Source organism: Pleurodeles waltl, chromosome 5 (assembly GCF_031143425.1).
Source record: "Pleurodeles waltl isolate 20211129_DDA chromosome 5, aPleWal1.hap1.20221129, whole genome shotgun sequence".
NCBI classification, from domain to species: Eukaryota; Metazoa; Chordata; class Amphibia; order Caudata; family Salamandridae; genus Pleurodeles; species Pleurodeles waltl.
The window spans coordinates 1,575,495,979-1,575,516,316 of record NC_090444.1 but is presented as its reverse complement, the minus strand read 5'-3'; the positions used below and the strand labels follow the sequence as shown (position 1 = coordinate 1,575,516,316).

The 20,338-nt window shown below is 43.7% G+C and overlaps 1 long non-coding RNA gene across 1 annotated transcript; it reads right to left on the bottom strand.

Annotated features, from left to right (window-relative positions):
• Positions 1-14,993: 14,993 nt before the first annotated feature.
• Positions 14,994-16,535, bottom strand: LOC138296593 (uncharacterized). Its single transcript, XR_011203865.1, has 2 exons — positions 16,436-16,535; positions 14,994-15,921 (listed from the first exon to the last, which is right to left on the bottom strand). It is a non-coding gene; the product is annotated as an uncharacterized lncRNA (long non-coding RNA).
• Between the last annotated feature and the right edge of the window lie 3,803 nt (positions 16,536-20,338).

Below are 20,338 nucleotides of genomic sequence, written 5' to 3'. Positions count from 1 at the left end.
GGACCGACTTAGGGCTACCCAAGTACAGTGAATTACCATAGTCTTTTTGGAATAAAACCAATCTTTGCATAACGATTCTTCTTGAGGATTCTGGCAGCCACCCCTGTATCTTTCTCAATGTCCCTAATAGGCCGAAGCAACTGGATGCCACTTTTTTCTTGAGTTACCATTGACAGCTTGTTATCAAGCCATACCCCCAGAGCTTTGACTTCTGATTTCGGAGGCGGTTGAGTGCCCAAAGAGTCAGGCCAATTCAGTGCTAACCATCTTCCTGGGTTGTTTCCTACCACCATCACCTGTTTTTCCCCATTTACTGTTAAGATGCTTGCTGTCATCCAATTTACCACCTCCTTAGGACAGTTGCTGCGCTGGTTGGATGTCTTATTTTTTGATTGGAGAGGGAGATGACACTTTGGGTGTCATCGATGTACAATATTGTTGAGAAACTGTGGGAATGAATGATTTCAGTCAGGGAAGGACAACAATGTGGGACCTAGTGAGAATCCCTGCGGGTGCCCCACACTTCAAGGTATAGTTTTCAGACAGTATTCCTTCCTCATATACCTGAAACATTCTGCTTTGGAGGAAAGATGTAATCCACTTTAATGCTGTTCCCGTTATACCTGCTGCCTTTAATCTATTGACTAGCACCGGGTGGGTGTCAAAAGCAGTGCTAAGATCAAATAAGATGAGGGCTGTAGTCCCTCCTTGGTCAAGAATGGCTTTTAGCTCCACTGTGGCTGCAAGCAGTGCTGTTTCGGTACTACTACCTGGTCTGAAACCTGCCTGGGAAGGTTGCAGTATGTTATGTGTCTCCAGGTATAATTAGAGGCTTTTGATAATTAATTTTTCCAAGATTTTACTTGGTCCTCAGAGGAGAGAAATAGATTTATAATTTTTACATTTTAAGGGATCAGCTGGTGTTGTTTTTAATAGCAGTGTAACAATGACGTACTTCCAGGATGCTGGGACAGTTCCTGTGTTAAGGAAGCAATTAAACATGTCTGTCAGCCTGGAATGTATTGCTTTCCTACCTTGTAACATAATATCCGGGGGTCAGGGTCATGCAGGGAACCTGATTTCAAAGATTTTAGAATCCCCTTAATATTTTCCTCCGTTATTTCTCAAAATGACTTTAGTTTAAAATCATGTGCATGGGGAACTCTGAATCCTTCTTCCCTGTTTCCTTATGCAAGAAGGATATTATTGACATTCTTGAGAAAGAAGGTGGTCAGCATATTACAATGCACTTTGGGTGGACAAGAGCCATTTTTGCTGTTTGTTGGCTTTAAGATGCTCCCTACTACGTTTAATATTTCCTTACAGGAGTTAGCTGCTTTGTTGATCTTAAATGCAGAATAGCAAATTCTTGCCTCCCTAATGGCATAGTGATATTTTTTCACTGCCCTCTTATAATTTTCCTGCGCTGTAAGGTTGTACCATGTCCTCAATACTATTTCCAATTTTTTAGATTCTTTCTTCAAGTTAATAAGTTCTTGAGTAAACCATTAAGCCCTCCCTCCTGGGCAAAAGCTTTTCTGTTGTCTTAAAGGAGATAGAATATTTGAGGCATTAATTATACACACTTCGAACTGATGATACAATTTGTTTACATCTCATATACCTTCCTGTGCTGAGTTGACTAATAGGTTCTTCCACTCGTCTATATCTAATTTAGAGCAGTAACGTTTACATTTTAAGTGACCAATAACTGTTACTTTACCATCTTTCCTCCTCATCTAAAATGGCATGTGTTTATGATCTGACCAGATAATTTCTATAGGGTGCTCTACTACAAGTTCACCTAAGTTGGAGAATACGGCGTCTAGTAGATGACCATGCTTGTGAGTGGGTTCCTTAACCAATAGATTCAATTGAACTGCCACTAGATGCATTATAACATTTTTGGTTACTTCACAATTCATATTTTCCAGGTGCAAATTTAGGTCACCAAGCACAGTAAAATTAGCTGATTGGAGACTATATTCAGTTACACTATCAGGAACAGCTTGAATACATTGAGTGGCCCATATATTAAGAGTCTTGATAAAGTATAAGAAGGGATGAGTTGTGAGGCAAATAGCATGCATTCGCATCCGGGGAGTCTTAAATGCTCAAGTTTTACCTTAGACTCTTCCTTGTGAATAATGGCTATACCCCATCCCATTTTACCCCACTCCCTATCACGCCTGGCAATTGTATACACAGTGGAAGTGCCATTGCAATGTCTGGCATGGATTCCTCCTGGTGCCAAATTTCTTTGAGGAAGATGACAGCCATTTTCTTTTCTTCCAAAAACGCAAAGATGTCAGAGCTATGTTTGGGCAGTGACCTGCAATTAAGCAGATATAACAGACATCATTGACTGTTATTCCCCTTTTTCCTGGCCCAGTGTCCACTACTATAGACTCACAGGATTACAGGCTCAGAATACACTCTCCACATCGTAAGTCACTTTGTTGTAATGTCACTAGCTTGAGTTTTGCCTGGAACTTCGCCGTCTTCTGTGTTCCAGGACTCTGATTCTGGAGCGTGGAGACGCCAAGGTTCCTGGAGGAAGGCGGTTAGGAGTTGGGAGATCGGGTGTGGAGAGACGGAGCACGGATCCTGTTTGGGTTGGTCCTTCTACAATAAACCTCTATTCAAATCACCGTGTTTGTGCCTTCATAACACTGGCGACGAGGATGGGATTCGAACCCACGCGTGCAAAGCACAATAGATTAGCAGTAACATCAAAGTGGCCGGTAAGTTCGTGGGTTCTGTGTTCGCGGGTTCTGGCAGCAGATTACGTTCCAAACCAGTCTGGATGAAAGACTATTTATCTTAACTTGTTGTTATTTGCTGGTCTGTTTTAACACTGTATGTTTTTATTCCTCTTATTGCATTGTTGTATCATTGTTGGGTTTCTGAGATATGAATGTAAGGGAGGGGGATGTGTTGTAATGTCACTAGCTTGAGTTTTGCCTGGAACTTCGCCGTCTTCTGTGTTCCAGGACTCTGATTCTGGAGCGTGGAGATGCTAAGGTTCCTGGAGGAAGGCGGTTAGGAGTTGGGAGATCGGGTGTGGAGAGACGGAGAACGGATCCTGTTTGGGTTGGTCCTTCTACAATAAACCTCTATTCAATTCACTGCGTTTGTGCCTTCATAACACACTTTTACCTGGATTCATGGTATGCCTGCACCGCCTATCAGAGGGGTTGTTAGATAACCACAATTCCTTTGTTTAATAACTCATCCTTGAATTTTTCAAATTGGTCGGGGTCCTGGCCCCTGGTCCTGGCCGGGCTCAGCCTGGCACAGATGGGCTTGCATTTGGCATGCCTTCTGTGTAGATGGCACACAGCTTAAACAAGTGAAATAGGCAGCAAACACCTTACTGAGTTTGCGTCTGCACACCAGTGCCCATTAAATATTGGGGTTGGTAGAACTCAGCATTACCTCCTATACTTCTTGAAAACAGCAGTCAAGTAAGTTATCACGGCATGACAAAATGTCAGAATTAAAAGCTAAAAAAACACACCAGCAGTATAAAATCATCCACAAAGTGCATATGTTCAATAATTTTTTTAAAAGAACTCAGTTTAAACACGCAGGTTGAACGAGTAAAATAAGCAGAATAAACCTTACAGAGCGCACATATAAACCTCATGGATTGATGATATACCTTAGAAATTCTACAGGGTCTTCATGCATAATATATTTCTAGAATTCATTGAACAGGTTGTCCTCTTGCAATCATTGTGGGTAGCCTCTACATTCATAATATGTCCTTTCTTTGATCCTGAGCATATAAGAATGTCTATTTAAACTACAAAATATCAAAACTTGACCACAAAATACTGGAATACTGCCAGTGCACTGCAAAGTCAGGAAGGCAAGACATGGTAGTCAAACAATTTGAATTTTGTTTTAGAAACTGGCCTACATTCAATTCCCCTCACTATGAGAAATTGGTAGGAATCTCAGCAGGCTAGTTTGACGAATTTAGAAGCATACCAACTTGGATGGGTAGTACCCAGTTGATGGCTTTATAAGCAATGTATGTTTGCAATTTGCCCACCTTCTTCAGTACAAAGGAGAGACGGAAGATGTGGCTGACTGTTATTGTCTAATACACACGTTCACCAGATTTTCATCTGAGACCCAGGAGATGATACCCCCTACACGATCACAAACCAGGGAATTATGAGTGTGATAAAGTCTGGACCCAGGAATAACATCTTGCAGGGTCAAATCTTACATCTCAAATATTTTACAGGTAAAAAATGCCAAGTAAGCTCCAAAATGAGTGAAGTGTAGTGCAGAAAGCACCAACAACAACACCATATCCCCTATTAGGATGAAGAAAACTCATAAAATTATATATTTATCAGCCTGATAAATAATGTGCCCCGAATAGGCCACTACTAATGAGAGCCAAATTATTGCCAGTGTAAGAAATTATATTACTTGGGGGTGAACAATTGCCCACCTCAAAGAATAATTATATGTCAGTTACAGCTTGACCAGTAACATTGTTCTATTGCACCTAGTAACTTTGGGGGGAGGGGTGCATGCCATATATGCCGCACTCTTAAATATTATGCACCTTACCTTGTAGACAGCAAGGTATACTCGGGTGACTTATTTATTACTTGAAATCAAATATTTTCCTACTGTTCAAAAGGGTGATTTTGACAGGTATGGGAAGCAGAGGTCAAGCTACTACTGTCAGGCTACAGATGGTAGGCCTGAAGCCATGTTTTTCTTTGCCACGGTAGTGCATGGTACAACAGGTTTTGTAGTCCACAGGTGTTAGTTAATGTTCTATGCAAGGAGTGTAGTTCTGCACCATGTACCATGGTCCTATAGCAAAGTTAAGTGCACCAATCAGGTTTAAGTCAATTTTAACATGTTTAAAGGGGGAGCATGAGCATTTCACTTCTGTTTAGCAGGGGTAAAGTGCAGAGTTTGAAAGGCAGAAAATATAGGGTGATTGTGCAGAAAAGAAGGATTTCCGACACACATGTTTTGCATATCTGGTTATTTAAGTGCACATATTTGTTATGGGAGATGAGGTGCCTGGCTGAAGCTTTAGCTGACAATCATATACTATGTGTAGAGACAGAACATTTGCTTTGCCTTTGTCAAAGACATCTCAGAAGTCTAATTACAGACTGGCAAGATAGTCACAGATCCACCCAGGTATTCCTCTGAATCAACTGATAACTACCTAGTAGGATTATACTCAAATAATGGTGATGAGGAGAGACAAAGGGGATAATTTTACGTTTTGCAGATACAGGGCATCATCTAAGAATCAGCAGATGCCCTTCCCACCATGCTTATGTTTCCCCACCCTATTTAGATGTGGAACCAAGGGTGTCCTTTTTTATATGATTGTATTGGATAATAAGGCCATCAATACAGCCGTACAGTGGGTGCAATGTGAGCACCATTCCACCAATAACAGATCAGGGGGCTGGAAACCTGTCGTGAACAAATTGCATAAACAACACAAAATTCTACAAGCCTAGCAGCTTTCAGATCGGTGCTGGTCCAATTAAATGCATGCATCTTAATAGCATGGCCCATCATGGGCTATGTGAGGAACTGGGTTTTTGGATGAGAGGGGTGTGAGTATAATCTGCAGAGTAAGGGCCTGATTTAGATCTTGACGGAGGGAATACTCCATCACAAGCATGACAGATATCCTGTCTGACTTATTACGATCGCCACAGGATATCGTGGGATAATAATATGGAGGACAAGAAATAAATCACATCTCTGCCAATACCTAAATCAGGCCCTTAATCTCTTTTATGAAAGTCAAAAATCTTCAATGGGACTAAACTGCAGGCTGTGGCTAATGAGGGCTCCATGCGTCAAGGAACCGCCTAACAGGAATTGCTTCTGTGGGGAAGAACATACTGGGAAGTGCCACAAAGTCAAGTCAACTGAAAATGCAACTTGGGCAGATCAGCGAGCAAGTAGGTCCTGCTCTCCGCTCTGTTCTTGGAGTACTTTTTAGCTAAAATTGTTTTATGTCCCAAGTATTGGATTTAGGCTATCTGGGCATCTTTAATACCACTTCCAAGGGTCCAGGAATGGAGTGGCACAACTTAAAGAGCCAGGAATCACTTAGGCATAGTCCAGGTTTGGGTTCTAGATGGTTGCAGCCTTTTCTGTCACTGAGGCTCCGGTCAGATCAGATAACTTGGCTGTCATTCCAGAAGTCCTGGGTTCAGGCAGAAAAGCAGGTCTCAAATAGCAGGACAATCCTCTGAGGGCACAGGGCAGGCTTCAGACAGCAGGGTAGTCATTGTGGTACAGCAGGACAGTTGTCTGAAGTACACAACAGTTTACAGGCAGCAGAGCAGTCTTTGAGAGTCTTCCACGGGTCCAGAAGTGAACTGAAGAGTGAGTCTGAAAGTCCTATTTTAGTACTTGGTGACCCCTTTGACAAGGACAACAACTGTTGGAGCTTTCTCACCACAGAATTGTCTATAATTGTATGCCTCCCTGCCTTGGTCCCAGCCTTTTTGCAGTCATATTAGGCTAGTATGAATATGAATTTCTTTGTGTGTGACCTAAGACAGTGTCTTTGGTGTGCAAGTAGGGCTATGCACAGCTCAAAACCCCATCTTGCCTTGGATGGCCCATCATGACAATACCCAGTCTCCCTATTATGTGGCTGTATAGGAGGAACGCACAAAGCCCAACTGCCAACTACACATAGCCATGTGACCAACAATCAGCCTGCAGGCATCAAAAGGTTAGGACAAGAAAATGCCAACTTTCTCTAAGTGCCATTTGGAGAACTGTGACTTAAATCTGGCGTTACTCTCAAACCTGATATTTCTACCTGCTCCCTAACAAATGTTTTCACTTTTTAATTGTAATAAAGCGACCCAATGTTATCCTATAGGAAAGGTTGTCCCCACAGTAGTGAAACATGAACTTGTGAGTATTTCACTACCAGGACATGTAAAAGTTAAAGTGCATGTCCAACTTTTTAGTTACAGTGCACCCTGTGCTATGGACTGTCTAGGGCCTGCCTCAGGGATGACATATGTAATAAGAAAGGGAGTTATAGTCTTGGAAAGGGATTATCTTGCTGTTGGAAAATGGGTTATTGGTAGGGCAGGTAGGTACCTACACCTAGCAACAAGCCACTAACCTCCACATAGGTACAGTTAGGTCTCAGTAAATTAATCCCAGCTCAACCCTTGGTAGCTTGGCAACGAGCGTCAAGGCTTAACTTAGGAGACAAAGTGTAAAGCATTCAAATATCACAAAACAGTAATTAAATAAAACACAGGAAACAGTTTAAAAATCCAAAACCAATTTATAAAAATAGTTTATATTTTTATCTTAAAAATGACACAAAAACGATTAAAATCGGTTCAGGGGAACCAGAGATATGAATTTTTAAAGAATTATTACTTTTCTAGCGCTTAGAAACAAAAAGCGCCAATCGGGTCATCTGGTTGCACCTCGACCGGGGCAAAGTCAAACTTTCAGGCCGACCGCGATGGAGCCCTGCTCGGCTACAGGTCGCGGGAGGCCTCGGTTAAAAAGTTACCTTCTGACTTAGTCTTTATTTTGAAGTTTTTCTTCACCGGGACGAACCTGCCAGTTGAATCCGACCTCCTGGAGCCCTTGTCCGGATACGCGATGTGGGTTTCCTCGGTGGAGACTTTTACCTTCGGACTTAGTCGTTTTTTCGAGATGAAAATCCTTCGACCGGGGTAAACCTGGATCTTGATCCGACGTCCATGGAGCCCTTCTCGGATACGATGACTGGGAGGTCCCGGTCAACTTTTTACGTTCGGACTTAGTCTCTTTTTTTGGATGTTTTTCTTTACCGGGACAAACCACGAAGTCAGGCCGGGTCGCGGTTGAGGCAAGCCGGCTAGAATTTCCGCGGCGGGTCGGTCCCTCTCTGGAGCTTTTTTCCAAAAATTCTCAAATCTTTTCCAAACTTCTGGGGCTTCACCCAGATGTTCTTTTAAGGTTCTTTTGGGGTCCACAGCTCACCCCAAGGGTCCAGAAGTTCTGTGATGGTCCTTGGGGGGTGCGGACTTCAACTCCCAGAATGCACCTGGCGCAAACTCCTTTTTGGCCACTCGACAGTGGTCAGCTGGTCGCTTTCTTCAGGAGTTGGTGCAGGGGACTCTGGTTAGCAATTTTTCACCTGTAGCAAACAGGGAGTCCCTCCTTGAACCAGTTGAAGCCAGGCAAAGTCCTTCTTGTGGTGAAGCCCAAGTGTGCAGCTGGTGCAGTCCTTCTGAGTGCAGGGTCCAGGTGCAGGCCAGGGGTCCAGCAGGGCAGTCCTTCTTCTTCTTTAGTTCCTTTCTTGTTGAATTCTGGAGGCAATCTGAGGTGTGGGTGCAGGTCTGCCAGTTTTATCCTTGCTCCTGGGTGAAAAGCAGGGGGGCCCTGGTTCTCCAATCAGGGACAGGGTCGTCCCCCTGTGATGACCACTTCCTGGGAAGTGTGGCAAAAATCCATCCCAGAAGGCAACAGTCTCTAAAAATCCAACATGGATGAATCTGATTTTTGGAGGTTACATCTGGCTGAGCCCACCCACTGGTGTGGCTAAAAATCATAAACACACCCCTCTCCTGCCCTCTCCTAATCTAATCAAGGGGGCACCTAGCTGTCTGGGGTTGCAGGATGTGGGGGTGTTGCTGGGTGCTGCAAATGTCCTTCTCTGCCTTTGAAGACCAGTTTGGCAGCCCTCCCCCTTCCTGCCTCACCATCTGCTGAGGGGAGATTCTCTCCCCCAAGCACATTCCTTTGTGTGAAGTCTGGCCACTTCACACCTCATCAAGGCAGCCTGGCAGAAGCTGCTGCAGGCTGGCCAATCAGAGCACAGCAGCAAAAACAATGCAGAGCTGAAATTGGCAACTTTTTAGGTAAAGTCTAAACTTTTTACCTGAACTAGTTATATTAAATCCAACAACTGGAAGTTGTAGGATTTATTACAACAATTAATTTGATACCAAATTCTTGGTATGCAACATTTAAGGAGACTTTAAAATTTAAAATAAAGTCTGCCCATTCTAGCCTATGAAGGCCATTTACTTCAATGAGGGAAAAACGAATTTGGCTGTTTTTACCTCACCAGGGCTTATAAATCTATTTTTATAAAGTCCCTGCTTATAGTTACATGGCACCCAGCCCTAGGGGCACATAGGGCACACCTTAGGGGTGACTTATATGTAAAAATAAGGTAGTTTAAGACTTTGGAAGTACCTTTAATTCCAAAGTCGAATTTGCATATAACTTTAATTTAAAAGCAGCCAGCAAGGCAGGCTTGCTTTTAAAATGACACTGGGCACCTCAGCAGTGCACCTAGGTGTGCACCACCTATGCTGTGGTCCCTAAACCTACATGCCCTACCATATACTAGGGACTTATAGGTAGGTTAACTTAGCCAATTATAATTAGCCTAATTTGCATATCCATTTTACACAGAGCACAGGCCCTGGGACTGGTTAGCAGTACCCAGGGCACCTTTAAAGTCAGGAAAACACCAGCAAAAAGTGGAAAATGGGGTCAAAAAGTTATGGGGCCTCTGCAATCAGCCCTGTTTTCTCACACAACCCCCCCCCCCCCCAGCCCACACGCCCAGGAGACTCAGCCCAACCCTGGGAGAGTCTTCCTGGCTTGTTAGGCGAGGAAGACAGTGAAGAAAACTGGCTGTCCCTTTGCAGGGCCTACTCTGCCTTATATCCTCCTGTCAGGGTCACTCCCTATGGGTAGTGAAGCCATCCCAACAGTAAAAGGACCCAACTCAAACTGAAACTTCCCTCTAGGGGGTCTTCCTCCTTTCTCTCTGCCAACTTGGGTAGTGAGGTGCCCACCTCCCCTACTCCAAACTTTGCTAGGGCAACACCTAGCTTACCCAAAGAGGTCACCCAACACTTGAGCAACCCCACCATGACCAATAGGGTCAGGGGGCCTACTTTGCTATTGGCCCTGGGGTCTGCCTCCCAGGCCAAGTACAGTGCTGCCAGGAAGGCTAGCACCCAGCAGAGGCTACTGACAGCTGTCAGTACCTAGAACCACACCCTAAGCTCTCCACTGACAGGTGGCTGAGCTGCTTTAGGGGCATCTTTGGGGTCCTGGCACCCCTCTTGCTGTCTAGAGTGGGGGGCTACCACCTCCTGTGGCAGACACCCTCCTTCCACTCTCCCTTCTGTCAGTGCAGGGGCAACACCTTGCATCTGGACAGCTGCCTGACTACTCAGGACTTCCTTGGGGTCAGGTGAGGCCTCACCAGTGCCAACTCTGGGCTCCCCCCTACTGGGGCAGGAGGCCCTTGGCTCCCTGGAACTCTCTTTAAGAGTGGCCTACCCTTCCTTTTCTTCTTTCCTTTTCTTGGGGACCCCTGTCTCCTAACTGTAGGGACTGACTCCCCAGGACTTTGGGTTGGGGGGGGCGCCCTAGGCGACCACCCCATCTGTGACCAGACTCACCTCTGGGAGGTCATTGCCCAGGATACAATCTAGGGGGAGGTCAGCACTGACTACCACCCTAATCCAGTCAAGGATACCCTCCCTCTCTAGGGGCACTATGGCTACAGGTTTGGAGGTGACCTCCCCTGTGGCTATCCTGACTTTCTTTGTCTTTCCTGGGACATACATGTCTGGCGTCACTAACCGGTCACTCACTATAGTGTGACTGGCACAGGTGTCCCTCAGGCCAGTGGTAGGGATCCCATTCACTTGAATGTGGTGGAAGTGCCTACTCCCACCCTCAGGGATCACCAGCTTACCATCTGGTCCTGTCTCCCAGCTCAATGCTAGGAGGACTTCATCATCTGAGGAATCCTCCTCTATGGCTACACTGGACAGCCCAGTGCTAACCACCTTCTTTGGACAGGCTGCATCTCCTCTGAAGTGACCTGTCTGCTGACAGTCAAAGCAAGCCCTACTGTCCAAGAGCTTTTTTAACCCTGGGTCTCCCTGTCTCTGCTTGTCAGAGTGGGAGTGGGATTTACTCTCCTCCTTCTTAGGGTTCTGGGATACAGAGGGAGTCTCTGTGGTGGGCTTACCACCTCCCTCCTTAGGTTTTTGGGGACCTGTCCCCCCCTTCTTGGAGTCTCCCCCCTGGGACTTGACAACCACCCTGGTTCTCAACCACTCATCAGCTGCCTCCCCTAGCTCTCTAGGGTTGGTCTGCTTAGAGTCCACTAGATGCTGGCGTAACCTTTCTTGGATACAATTGGTCAAGATGTGCTCTCTCATGATCAGATTGTATAACCCCTCATAAGTATCTACTTTGTTACCAATAATCCAGCCCTCTAGTGCCTTTAGTGAAATGTCCACAAAGTCAACCCAAGACTGGGTACTGACCTTCTGGGTGTCCCTGAACTTCATTCTATATTGCTCTGGGGTCAGACCAAACTTCTTGGCTAAGCACCTCTTCATACTAGGGTATGAATCTGCCTCCTCCCCCCTTAAGGTCAGAAGCCTATCCCTCCCTGAGTTGGGGACCAACTCCCACAAAAGGGAACCCCAGTATTGAGGCCTAACCCTTCTCATTTGGAGTGCCCTCTCAAAGGCCCCCAGCCACTTATCTATGTCATCCCCCTCTACATAAGCAGGAACTACCCCCTTGGGTAATCTGGGGCAAACTCCCCCACCCATGGACACCTCAGCTTCTTTATCGCTGCTTCCATCTCTTTTCTCTTTGTATGCCCACTTTTTCTTTTCTAGGGCCAGCTTCTCTGCTTCCAAAGCTATATATGCTAGCTGGGCCTCCAGCTCTCTTTCTCTGATGGATGGGTTCTCTCCTCCTGAAAGGACCCCCTTCCCACCACTAGCTTTGGATCTGCCCCTAGTGACTGTGTTTACTGAGGACCGTTCTTCCTCATCCTCACTTGGGCTCAGATGCCTTCCCTCCCCTGAGTGGTTAGAGCTTGCATCCTCCCTTCTTTCTCCCTCCTCTGGAGCTTCTTCTGACTCTACCTCTTGGGCCTCAGCCCATGCTGTCAGGGATGTGATCAGGATTTGCTTCCTGAGATCAGTGGTTGCAGGCAACCCTCTTTCAATACACAACCCCCTAAGCTGGACTACTGTCAGTGTGGGTAGGCTAGCCAGATCAAGCTCCATGGTTCCCTAGTTTTGTGTCAACAAAAACTTTTTGCAAAAATTGGAAACAAGAATTTAGAAAAATTACAAAAATTCAATAATTGAAATTAATCCAAATTAAAAATTAAAAACAATTTTTGCACTAGGACAATTTAAAGGATTTTTAATTTGTTTTACCTAAAACTGTAACGTGATATTGAACACAAGTACAGGATCCCACCGCTGCCACCAATTATGTTGGAAAATGGGTTATTGGTAGGGCAGGTAGGTACCTACACCTAGCAACAAGCCACTAACCTCCACATAGGTACAGTTAGGTCTCAGTAAATTAATCCCAGCTCAACCCTTGGTAGCTTGGCAACGAGCGTCAAGGCTTAACTTAGGAGACAAAGTGTAAAGCATTCAAATATCACAAAACAGTAATTAAATAAAACACAGGAAACAGTTTAAAAATCCAAAACCAATTTATAAAAATAGTTTATATTTTTATCTTTAAAATGACACAAAAACGATTAAAATCGGTTCAGGGGAACCAGAGATATGAATTTTTAAAGAATTGTTACTTTTCTAGCGCTTAGAAACAAAAAGCGCCAATCGGGTCATCTGGTTGCACCTCGACCGGGGCAAAGTCAAACTTTCAGGCCGACCGCGATGGAGCCCTGCTCGGCTACAGGTCGCGGGAGGCCTCGGTTAAAAAGTTACCTTCTGACTTAGTCTTTATTTTGAAGTTTTTCTTCACCGGGACGAACCTGCCAGTTGAATCCGACCTCCTGGAGCCCTTGTCCGGATACGCGATGTGGGTTTCCTCGGTGGAGACTTTTACCTTCGGACTTAGTCGTTTTTTCGAGATGAAAATCCTTCGACCGGGGTAAACCTGGATCTTGATCCGACGTCCATGGAGCCCTTCTCGGATACGATGGCTGGGAGGTCCCGGTCAACTTTTTACGTTCGGACTTAGTCTCTTTTTTTGGATGTTTTTCTTTACCGGGACGAACCACGAAGTCAGGCCGGGTCGCGGTTGAGGCAAGCCGGCTAGAATTTCCGCGGCGGGTCGGTCCCTCTCTGGAGCTTTTTTCCAAAAATTCTCAAATCTTTTCCAAACTTCTGGGGCTTCACCCAGATGTTCTTTTAAGGTTCTTTTGGGGTCCACAGCTCACCCCAAGGGTCCAGAAGTTCTGTGATGGTCCTTGGGGGGTGCGGACTTCAACTCCCAGAATGCACCTGGCGCAAACTCCTTTTTGGCCACTCGACAGTGGTCAGCTGGTCGCTTTCTTCAGGAGTTGGTGCAGGGGACTCTGGTTAGCAATTTTTCACCTGTAGCAAACAGGGAGTCCCTCCTTGAACCAGTTGAAGCCAGGCAAAGTCCTTCTTGTGGTGAAGCCCAAGTGTGCAGCTGGTGCAGTCCTTCTGAGTGCAGGGTCCAGGTGCAGGCCAGGGGTCCAGCAGGGCAGTCCTTCTTCTTCTTTAGTTCCTTTCTTGTTGAATTCTGGAGGGGATCTGAGGTGTGGGTGCAGGTCTGCCAGTTTTATCCTTGCTCCTGGGTGAAAAGCAGGGGGGCCCTGGTTCTCCAATCAGGGACAGGGTCGTCCCCCTGTGATGACCACTTCCTGGGAAGTGTGGCAAAAATCCATCCCAGAAGGCAACAGTCTCTAAAAATCCAACATGGATGAATCTGATTTTTGGAGGTTACATCTGGCTGAGCCCACCCACTGGTGTGGCTAAAAATCATAAACACACCCCTCTCCTGCCCTCTCCTAATCTAATCAAGGGGGCACCTAGCTGTCTGGGGTTGCAGGATGTGGGGGTGTTGCTGGGTGCTGCAAATGTCCTTCTCTGCCTTTGAAGACCAGTTTGGCAGCCCTCCCCCTTCCTGCCTCACCATCTGCTGAGGGGAGATTCTCTCCCCCAAGCACATTCCTTTGTGTGAAGTCTGGCCACTTCACACCTCATCAAGGCAGCCTGGCAGAAGCTGCTGCAGGCTGGCCAATCAGAGCACAGCAGCAAAAACAATGCAGAGCTGAAATTGGCAACTTTTTAGGTAAAGTCTAAACTTTTTACCTGAACTAGTTATATTAAATCCAACAACTGGAAGTTGTAGGATTTATTACAACAATTAATTTGATACCAAATTCTTGGTATGCAACATTTAAGGAGACTTTAAAATTTAAAATAAAGTCTGCCCATTCTAGCCTATGAAGGCCATTTACTTCAATGAGGGAAAAACGAATTTGGCTGTTTTTACCTCACCAGGGCTTATAAATCTATTTTTATAAAGTCCCTGCTTATAGTTACATGGCACCCAGCCCTAGGGGCACATAGGGCACACCTTTGGGGTGACTTATATGTAAAAATAAGGTAGTTTAAGACTTTGGAAGTACCTTTAATTCCAAAGTCGAATTTGCATATAACTTTAATTTAAAAGCAGCCAGCAAGGCAGGCTTGCTTTTAAAATGACACTGGGCACCTCAGCAGTGCACCTAGGTGTGCACCACCTATGCTGTGGTCCCTAAACCTACATGCCCTACCATATACTAGGGACTTATAGGTAGGTTAACTTAGCCAATTATAATTAGCCTAATTTGCATATCCATGTTACACAGAGCACAGGCCCTGGGACTGGTTAGCAGTACCCAGGGCACCTTTAAAGTCAGGAAAACACCAGCAAAAAGTGGAAAATGGGGGCAAAAAGTTATGGGGCCTCTGCAATCAGCCCTGTTTTCTCACACTTGCCAAATCAAATTGGTAGGTTAAACTCCATTGCAGACTGCAAATGGCAGACCTGAGACATGTTTAAGAGGCTACTTAAGTAGTTGACACAATAAATGATGCAGGCCCACCAGAAGCTTTCATTTACCTGCCCTGAGTATATAGTATGCCATTAGGGACTTCTTAGTAAATTAAATATGCCAATCAGGTGTAAGCCAATTTTACTATGTTTTAGGGAGTAAAGACAAACACTTCAGCCCCCATTAGCAGTGGTAAAGTGTACAGAGTACTAAGACCAACAAACATAGTTCAGCAATACAGGAGAGGAGAAGGCAAAACATTTGTACAAGACCACCTTAAGGCTGACAGGTCTTCTGGGCTCTAAACACAACAATATAAAGTAGGTAACAGACTGGGGAAAATTCATAGAACCCTTTTATGAGGCCCAGACAAAAGGGGAGAGGAACCAGGAGTATCAGTGGGGGTTTCCCTGTCAGTCTCACCTCCATTCACGTTCTCTATGAGGAAGAGACAGAGAGAGAGTGGGAGACGGTGAGAGGGTACCACATGGCTTAGAAGAGTTCATGAGTATTCACATACAGTCAAATGAGTCATATTGAATCCCCCTCAAGTCTCAGTAAGAGAGACCAAATGGCATCAAACAGGTCCACCAGTCAACTTTCTCCTGGAGCGGATAAACAACCCACTCATAAGACGTTATTTTATACATTTCAAACAGACATTCAACATGTGTCATACACAAAGAAGCTCCAGGTGGTTAGCACCTTACAGTTCGCACATCCAGTTCCAATCATGTAAGTAACGGTTACAACAAATTAATTGGTTTGTTGACAAATATCATGGGTGCCAACCCGGTGTCACACCCAACCACCGCGGGGTGTGGAAATACTGGTTGGTGAAGCCAAACAGAACTGAACAGAATTAGATATACACTAGGGCACACCGCAGTAGTCCAAGTCGTATCATCCAAAGTGAAAGAATAAGTTCAAAGTTCGAGAATTCGTACAATAGTCAATTGAGATTTATTCTTGCATTAACAGAGGTAAATCCAATCAGTCTGGTGCATCCAAAACAGCCGAGACATGTTGCGTCACATTTGACTTTTTCAAGGCTGTGAAACAAATAAATGGAAATAGAGTGTGTCAATAGGGATGTTGCAAGCAAAGATGGCAGGTATTGTATCTCAATATATGACAGAGTGTAGATTTAAAGTTTAAAGAGAGAAAAGGTTAGATTTAGATTTAAGAAGGTTGAAACGAAGGAGATTTACGAGTGTAAGGCTTAAAATGAAAAAATATTATAAAACAATATTAATATTAATAGGGTTTGTGCAACCCCAAAGGATAATATTAATTATGAGCCAGAGGAACAGCAATAAGGCTCACCAAGTGAAGCACAGCCGGGTTACCCGTGTGCACTATAAAAACGGACCTCCGAAATTCGAGGTGAAGCATACAAAGTTACAAGAATATATCTGCAAAAGTCGATCGTAAACCCACGTGGGTACGAATATAGACAAATGGAAGTAAAGATGGAAGGGCGAGCTGGGCGGCATGAAGCTGAAGCTTTGCAATAACTAAACGGACAACTGGGAATAAAAACAGATGGCCGAGCGAAGCGCTTACTTATTAGGTGGTCTTCATGTCATGCAGTCGGTGTACGTGTAATTGGTGGCATGCATCGGCGGCGTTAGATGTTTTAAAAACGTGCATTAAAATAAAAAAAGGACTACTTAGATAATGGAAAGGGAGGTAGGACTAAACTCGTAATAAAGCGAGGGCCATATTAAGTTAACAAAAACCGGGTTTAAAAATGTACATACTACATGTATTGCAAAAAGGGTCGGCGAAATACAGTGTAAGAGATAACTCACAAAGAATTGGGTAGACACGTATGGTGTGACAAAGTTCAGTTATCCAATAAGGAAATGTACAGTGTGTACCTCACGCACAATCGGTTTATGTGTAACGTAAAGCATGCATCGGCGGCGTTAGTTGTTAAAACAGCATGCATTGAAATCAAAGGACTACTGAGATAATAGAAAGAAAGGTGGGGCTAAACTACATAAAGAAGGGCGAGAGCCATTTCGAAATGATAACAAATTGGTTGTAGCGATATACATAGTATATGTGTTGCAGCTATGACAGGCGAAATACATCAAAGTAGAAAAGACTCACAGTTTTAAGTGGACACGCTTGGCATACAAGTTCAATTATCTATTACAGAGATGTTCAGTGTATCCATATCATGTCTGCAACCACACAGTGTAATACAACAGGATTGTTAATACCAAAATAATGCAACTAGAATGTTTTACCGAAATAAAACAATGGGTCCATATAGGAATACCGTTTCATGAAATAGAGAATAAACAATGTAAGGCTGCGTAAGTTATTCCACGGGCGAGCATCAAAGTACTGGGTGGGCTACCCAAGTAGTAGAAAAAGAAGTAGGACTAGCCAAGATAAAGAGCAAATGAGTACAATTGGTACAAGAGATACATGTATGTGTACAGTTAGTGTATTACAAATAGATCAGACAGATTATGTTGAAAACAACAGATATCACAAATTAAGCGGACATGTTAACGTACATGGTTCAATAATCCATTGCAGAAGATGTACAGTGCATAGGTAATGAACCTCTAACTGCATAGTGTGATGCAATATAAATAAGTATACCAGAGCAGTACAACTACATTTTTATATAGGGATTCAGCAATGCATACATACAGTCTTGTAAATGTGGAGTGAACAAGTGCAAGTATAAAGTGAACATCTGATTATCCAACGTCTCATTAATGGTAGATGTGACAGTATAGTTCATATTCATGATGTCCAAAGGATGGAGAAAGAGAAAATGTAATAACAAATAGACAGTACCACAAAAGGACTGGTATCCATATATAGGGATTTTAGAGGAATACATGTAAGTCTTTTTAAATATTGAGACCCTCTTCTACAGCCCTAAGTTTTACAATCCAGTTGCTTTCCAGACGTCTAAGAATCAGGGTTTTATTACCGCCCATGTTAAGTTGTTAACAGAATCTATCCCATGTGCAGCGATATTTAAGATTTCATGTTGACCATAGGCGGTGTTGTAATGTGTGGCGAATGGGTAGGTAGAGTTGTTGGTACGGATAGCCCTGATGTGTTCTTGAATCCTCTCTTTTAATGGTCTAATCGTACTCCCAACACAGATGCGCTTGCACACACAGATGAGACAGTAAACAACAAATTGGGTATTACAGTTTATGAATTTTTGTATTTTGTGTATAACGGGAGTGTTATATTGAAAATTCACAAACTTGTCTTTGATGTGCATGCAAATGTTGCATTGACCACATTTATATGAGCCGTTTGGCGGTTTGGGTAACCATGTGTCATTCATGTCCGGTGGTATATAGCTGTGACATAAAGAATCTCGTAATGTATGTCCCCTGCTGTAGGTGATACTACGTCTATCCGTGAGGCCCTTTTTTAGAGTGCTCTTCCGCTAACAGATACGTCCAATGTTTCCGTATGATTTTGTAGATCTGGGAACTCATGGTGTTACATGTAGTGATAAGTGATAGTTTGTTGTGAACCCTTTTCTTTCTTGATGTAGTGAGCAAGTCTGATTGTTTTGTATTCTTCATTCTATTTCTAGCTTTATGTAAAATTGTTTGGTGGTAGCCCCTATGCTTGAAACGTTGTTCCATTTGGTGTAGTTAATTCTGAAAAATATTGTCCTTCACTACAATTACGTCTAATCCTAGTGCTTTCCCCAAATGGAATGGCTCCAATTTGTGAAGCTGGGTGAGAGCTGGTAGCGTGTAGAACAGCATTGCAGGCTGTTGGTTTTTTGTATAGTCTGGTACATATTCTATTGTGTTTGATGTATAGTGTAACGTCTAGGAAGTTCACTGATGTTGTGCTGTAGTCAAACGAAAACTTGATGTTATATATGTTGATATTTAGATGTTGGAAGAATCGGTCAAGGAGAGGTGCATCCCCCGACCAGAATAAGAGGATATCATCAATGTATCTGCCCAAGTATAGAATGTGTTGTGTCAGTTCAGGGGGGCAATTCTTCCAAACATGCATTTAATCAAAATAGCCCATGTACAAGTTTGCGAATGATAGTGAAAAATTTGCTCCCATGGCTATCCCTTGTATCTGACAATACCAGGTGCCATTATGTAAGAAGATATTGTTGTCTAAAGCAGCCGAGATGAAATCCATTAACATGTTAGAATGTTCAAAGGAAGCGGCCTCCCGTGTGTCAACGAAGTGTTGAATAGCCACCATCCCTTCTGATCTAGGGATGCTAGTGTATAATGAGGTGACATCCAGGGTTGCCAGGAAATGTCCTTCTGTCCATTTAAAATCATTGATTTTACATAAGAGGTCTTTAGTGTCCTTAATATGTGAGGGTAAGTTGTTGACAAAAGTTTGACGAAGGATGTCAATATATTCAGACAATTTCTCAGTTGGGGAGCCTATACCTGAAATGATGGGTCTACCAGGAGGAAAGGTGTTTTATTTGTGTATTTTTGGAAGAGTATATATACATGGTGATGTAGGCGCCGGGTTGTACATATATCGGTATTCCATATCTGTGATAAGACTCTTCTCTTGCCATAATCTGAGTTTGTAATGTATGCACTCATTCACTTCTTTAAGAAGATTGTACATACGTTTCTGATAAGCAGAGGTGTCTCTCAGTTATCAATCAATTTCTTTCAAATCGTCCAGTTTATTCATGAGGACTATGTTGCCCTCTTTGCCTGCTTCTTTGATTACAATATGTTCTAGTTGACTCAGGTTATGTAAAGCCTCTCTTTTTCCTTTCGTGATATTATGTACGATGGTCTTACGCCCTTTGTGACAAAGATCCTCAAGTTTGTATAGCTCTGTGGTAACACGTTTATAAAAAATGCCAATAACATTATCAGTTGGAAGACACAGTGTGAATTTAGATGAGGTTTTTAAATCACTAGTTGTCTCCACACTGGATAATATCTCCAGGTCCGCAATAATGTCAGTAAGACACGGGAAATGACCCCTGGTATGCTCTATTGAGAGCAAAGTCTGAACATCTTTGATGTCTTTTATGGAAATTGAACAAGAAATAGTGTGCAGGAATGTGTATGGATCTGAGATAGTATCTTTACCCTGAAAATATTTGAAAAGCTTGCATTTACACACAAAGTTAAACAGACTTATATGCAGTTGGGTGAAGTTAGGTAATGATGTGGGAACACAACCTAAACCTTTACTCAGTATATGTTTTTGTTGTGAAGTTACTTCAAAATTGGATTAACACTAGCAATTTCATTTTGGGCATCCATTATGCTCTGTGTATCAGTGATTAATGCTTCTGGTTGCGGGATATTGATCTCGTTGTAACCCCCTCTCGTTCTTTCTCTGAGTCTGAGGTTCTTATTTTTGCCTCTCCTGACTGTTTTCCATGTGTGTCTGCCCTTATGCGTGATTGCTTCTGTCTCATATGGTACCTTTCCAGTTCTACTAAAAAAGGAGATTTGT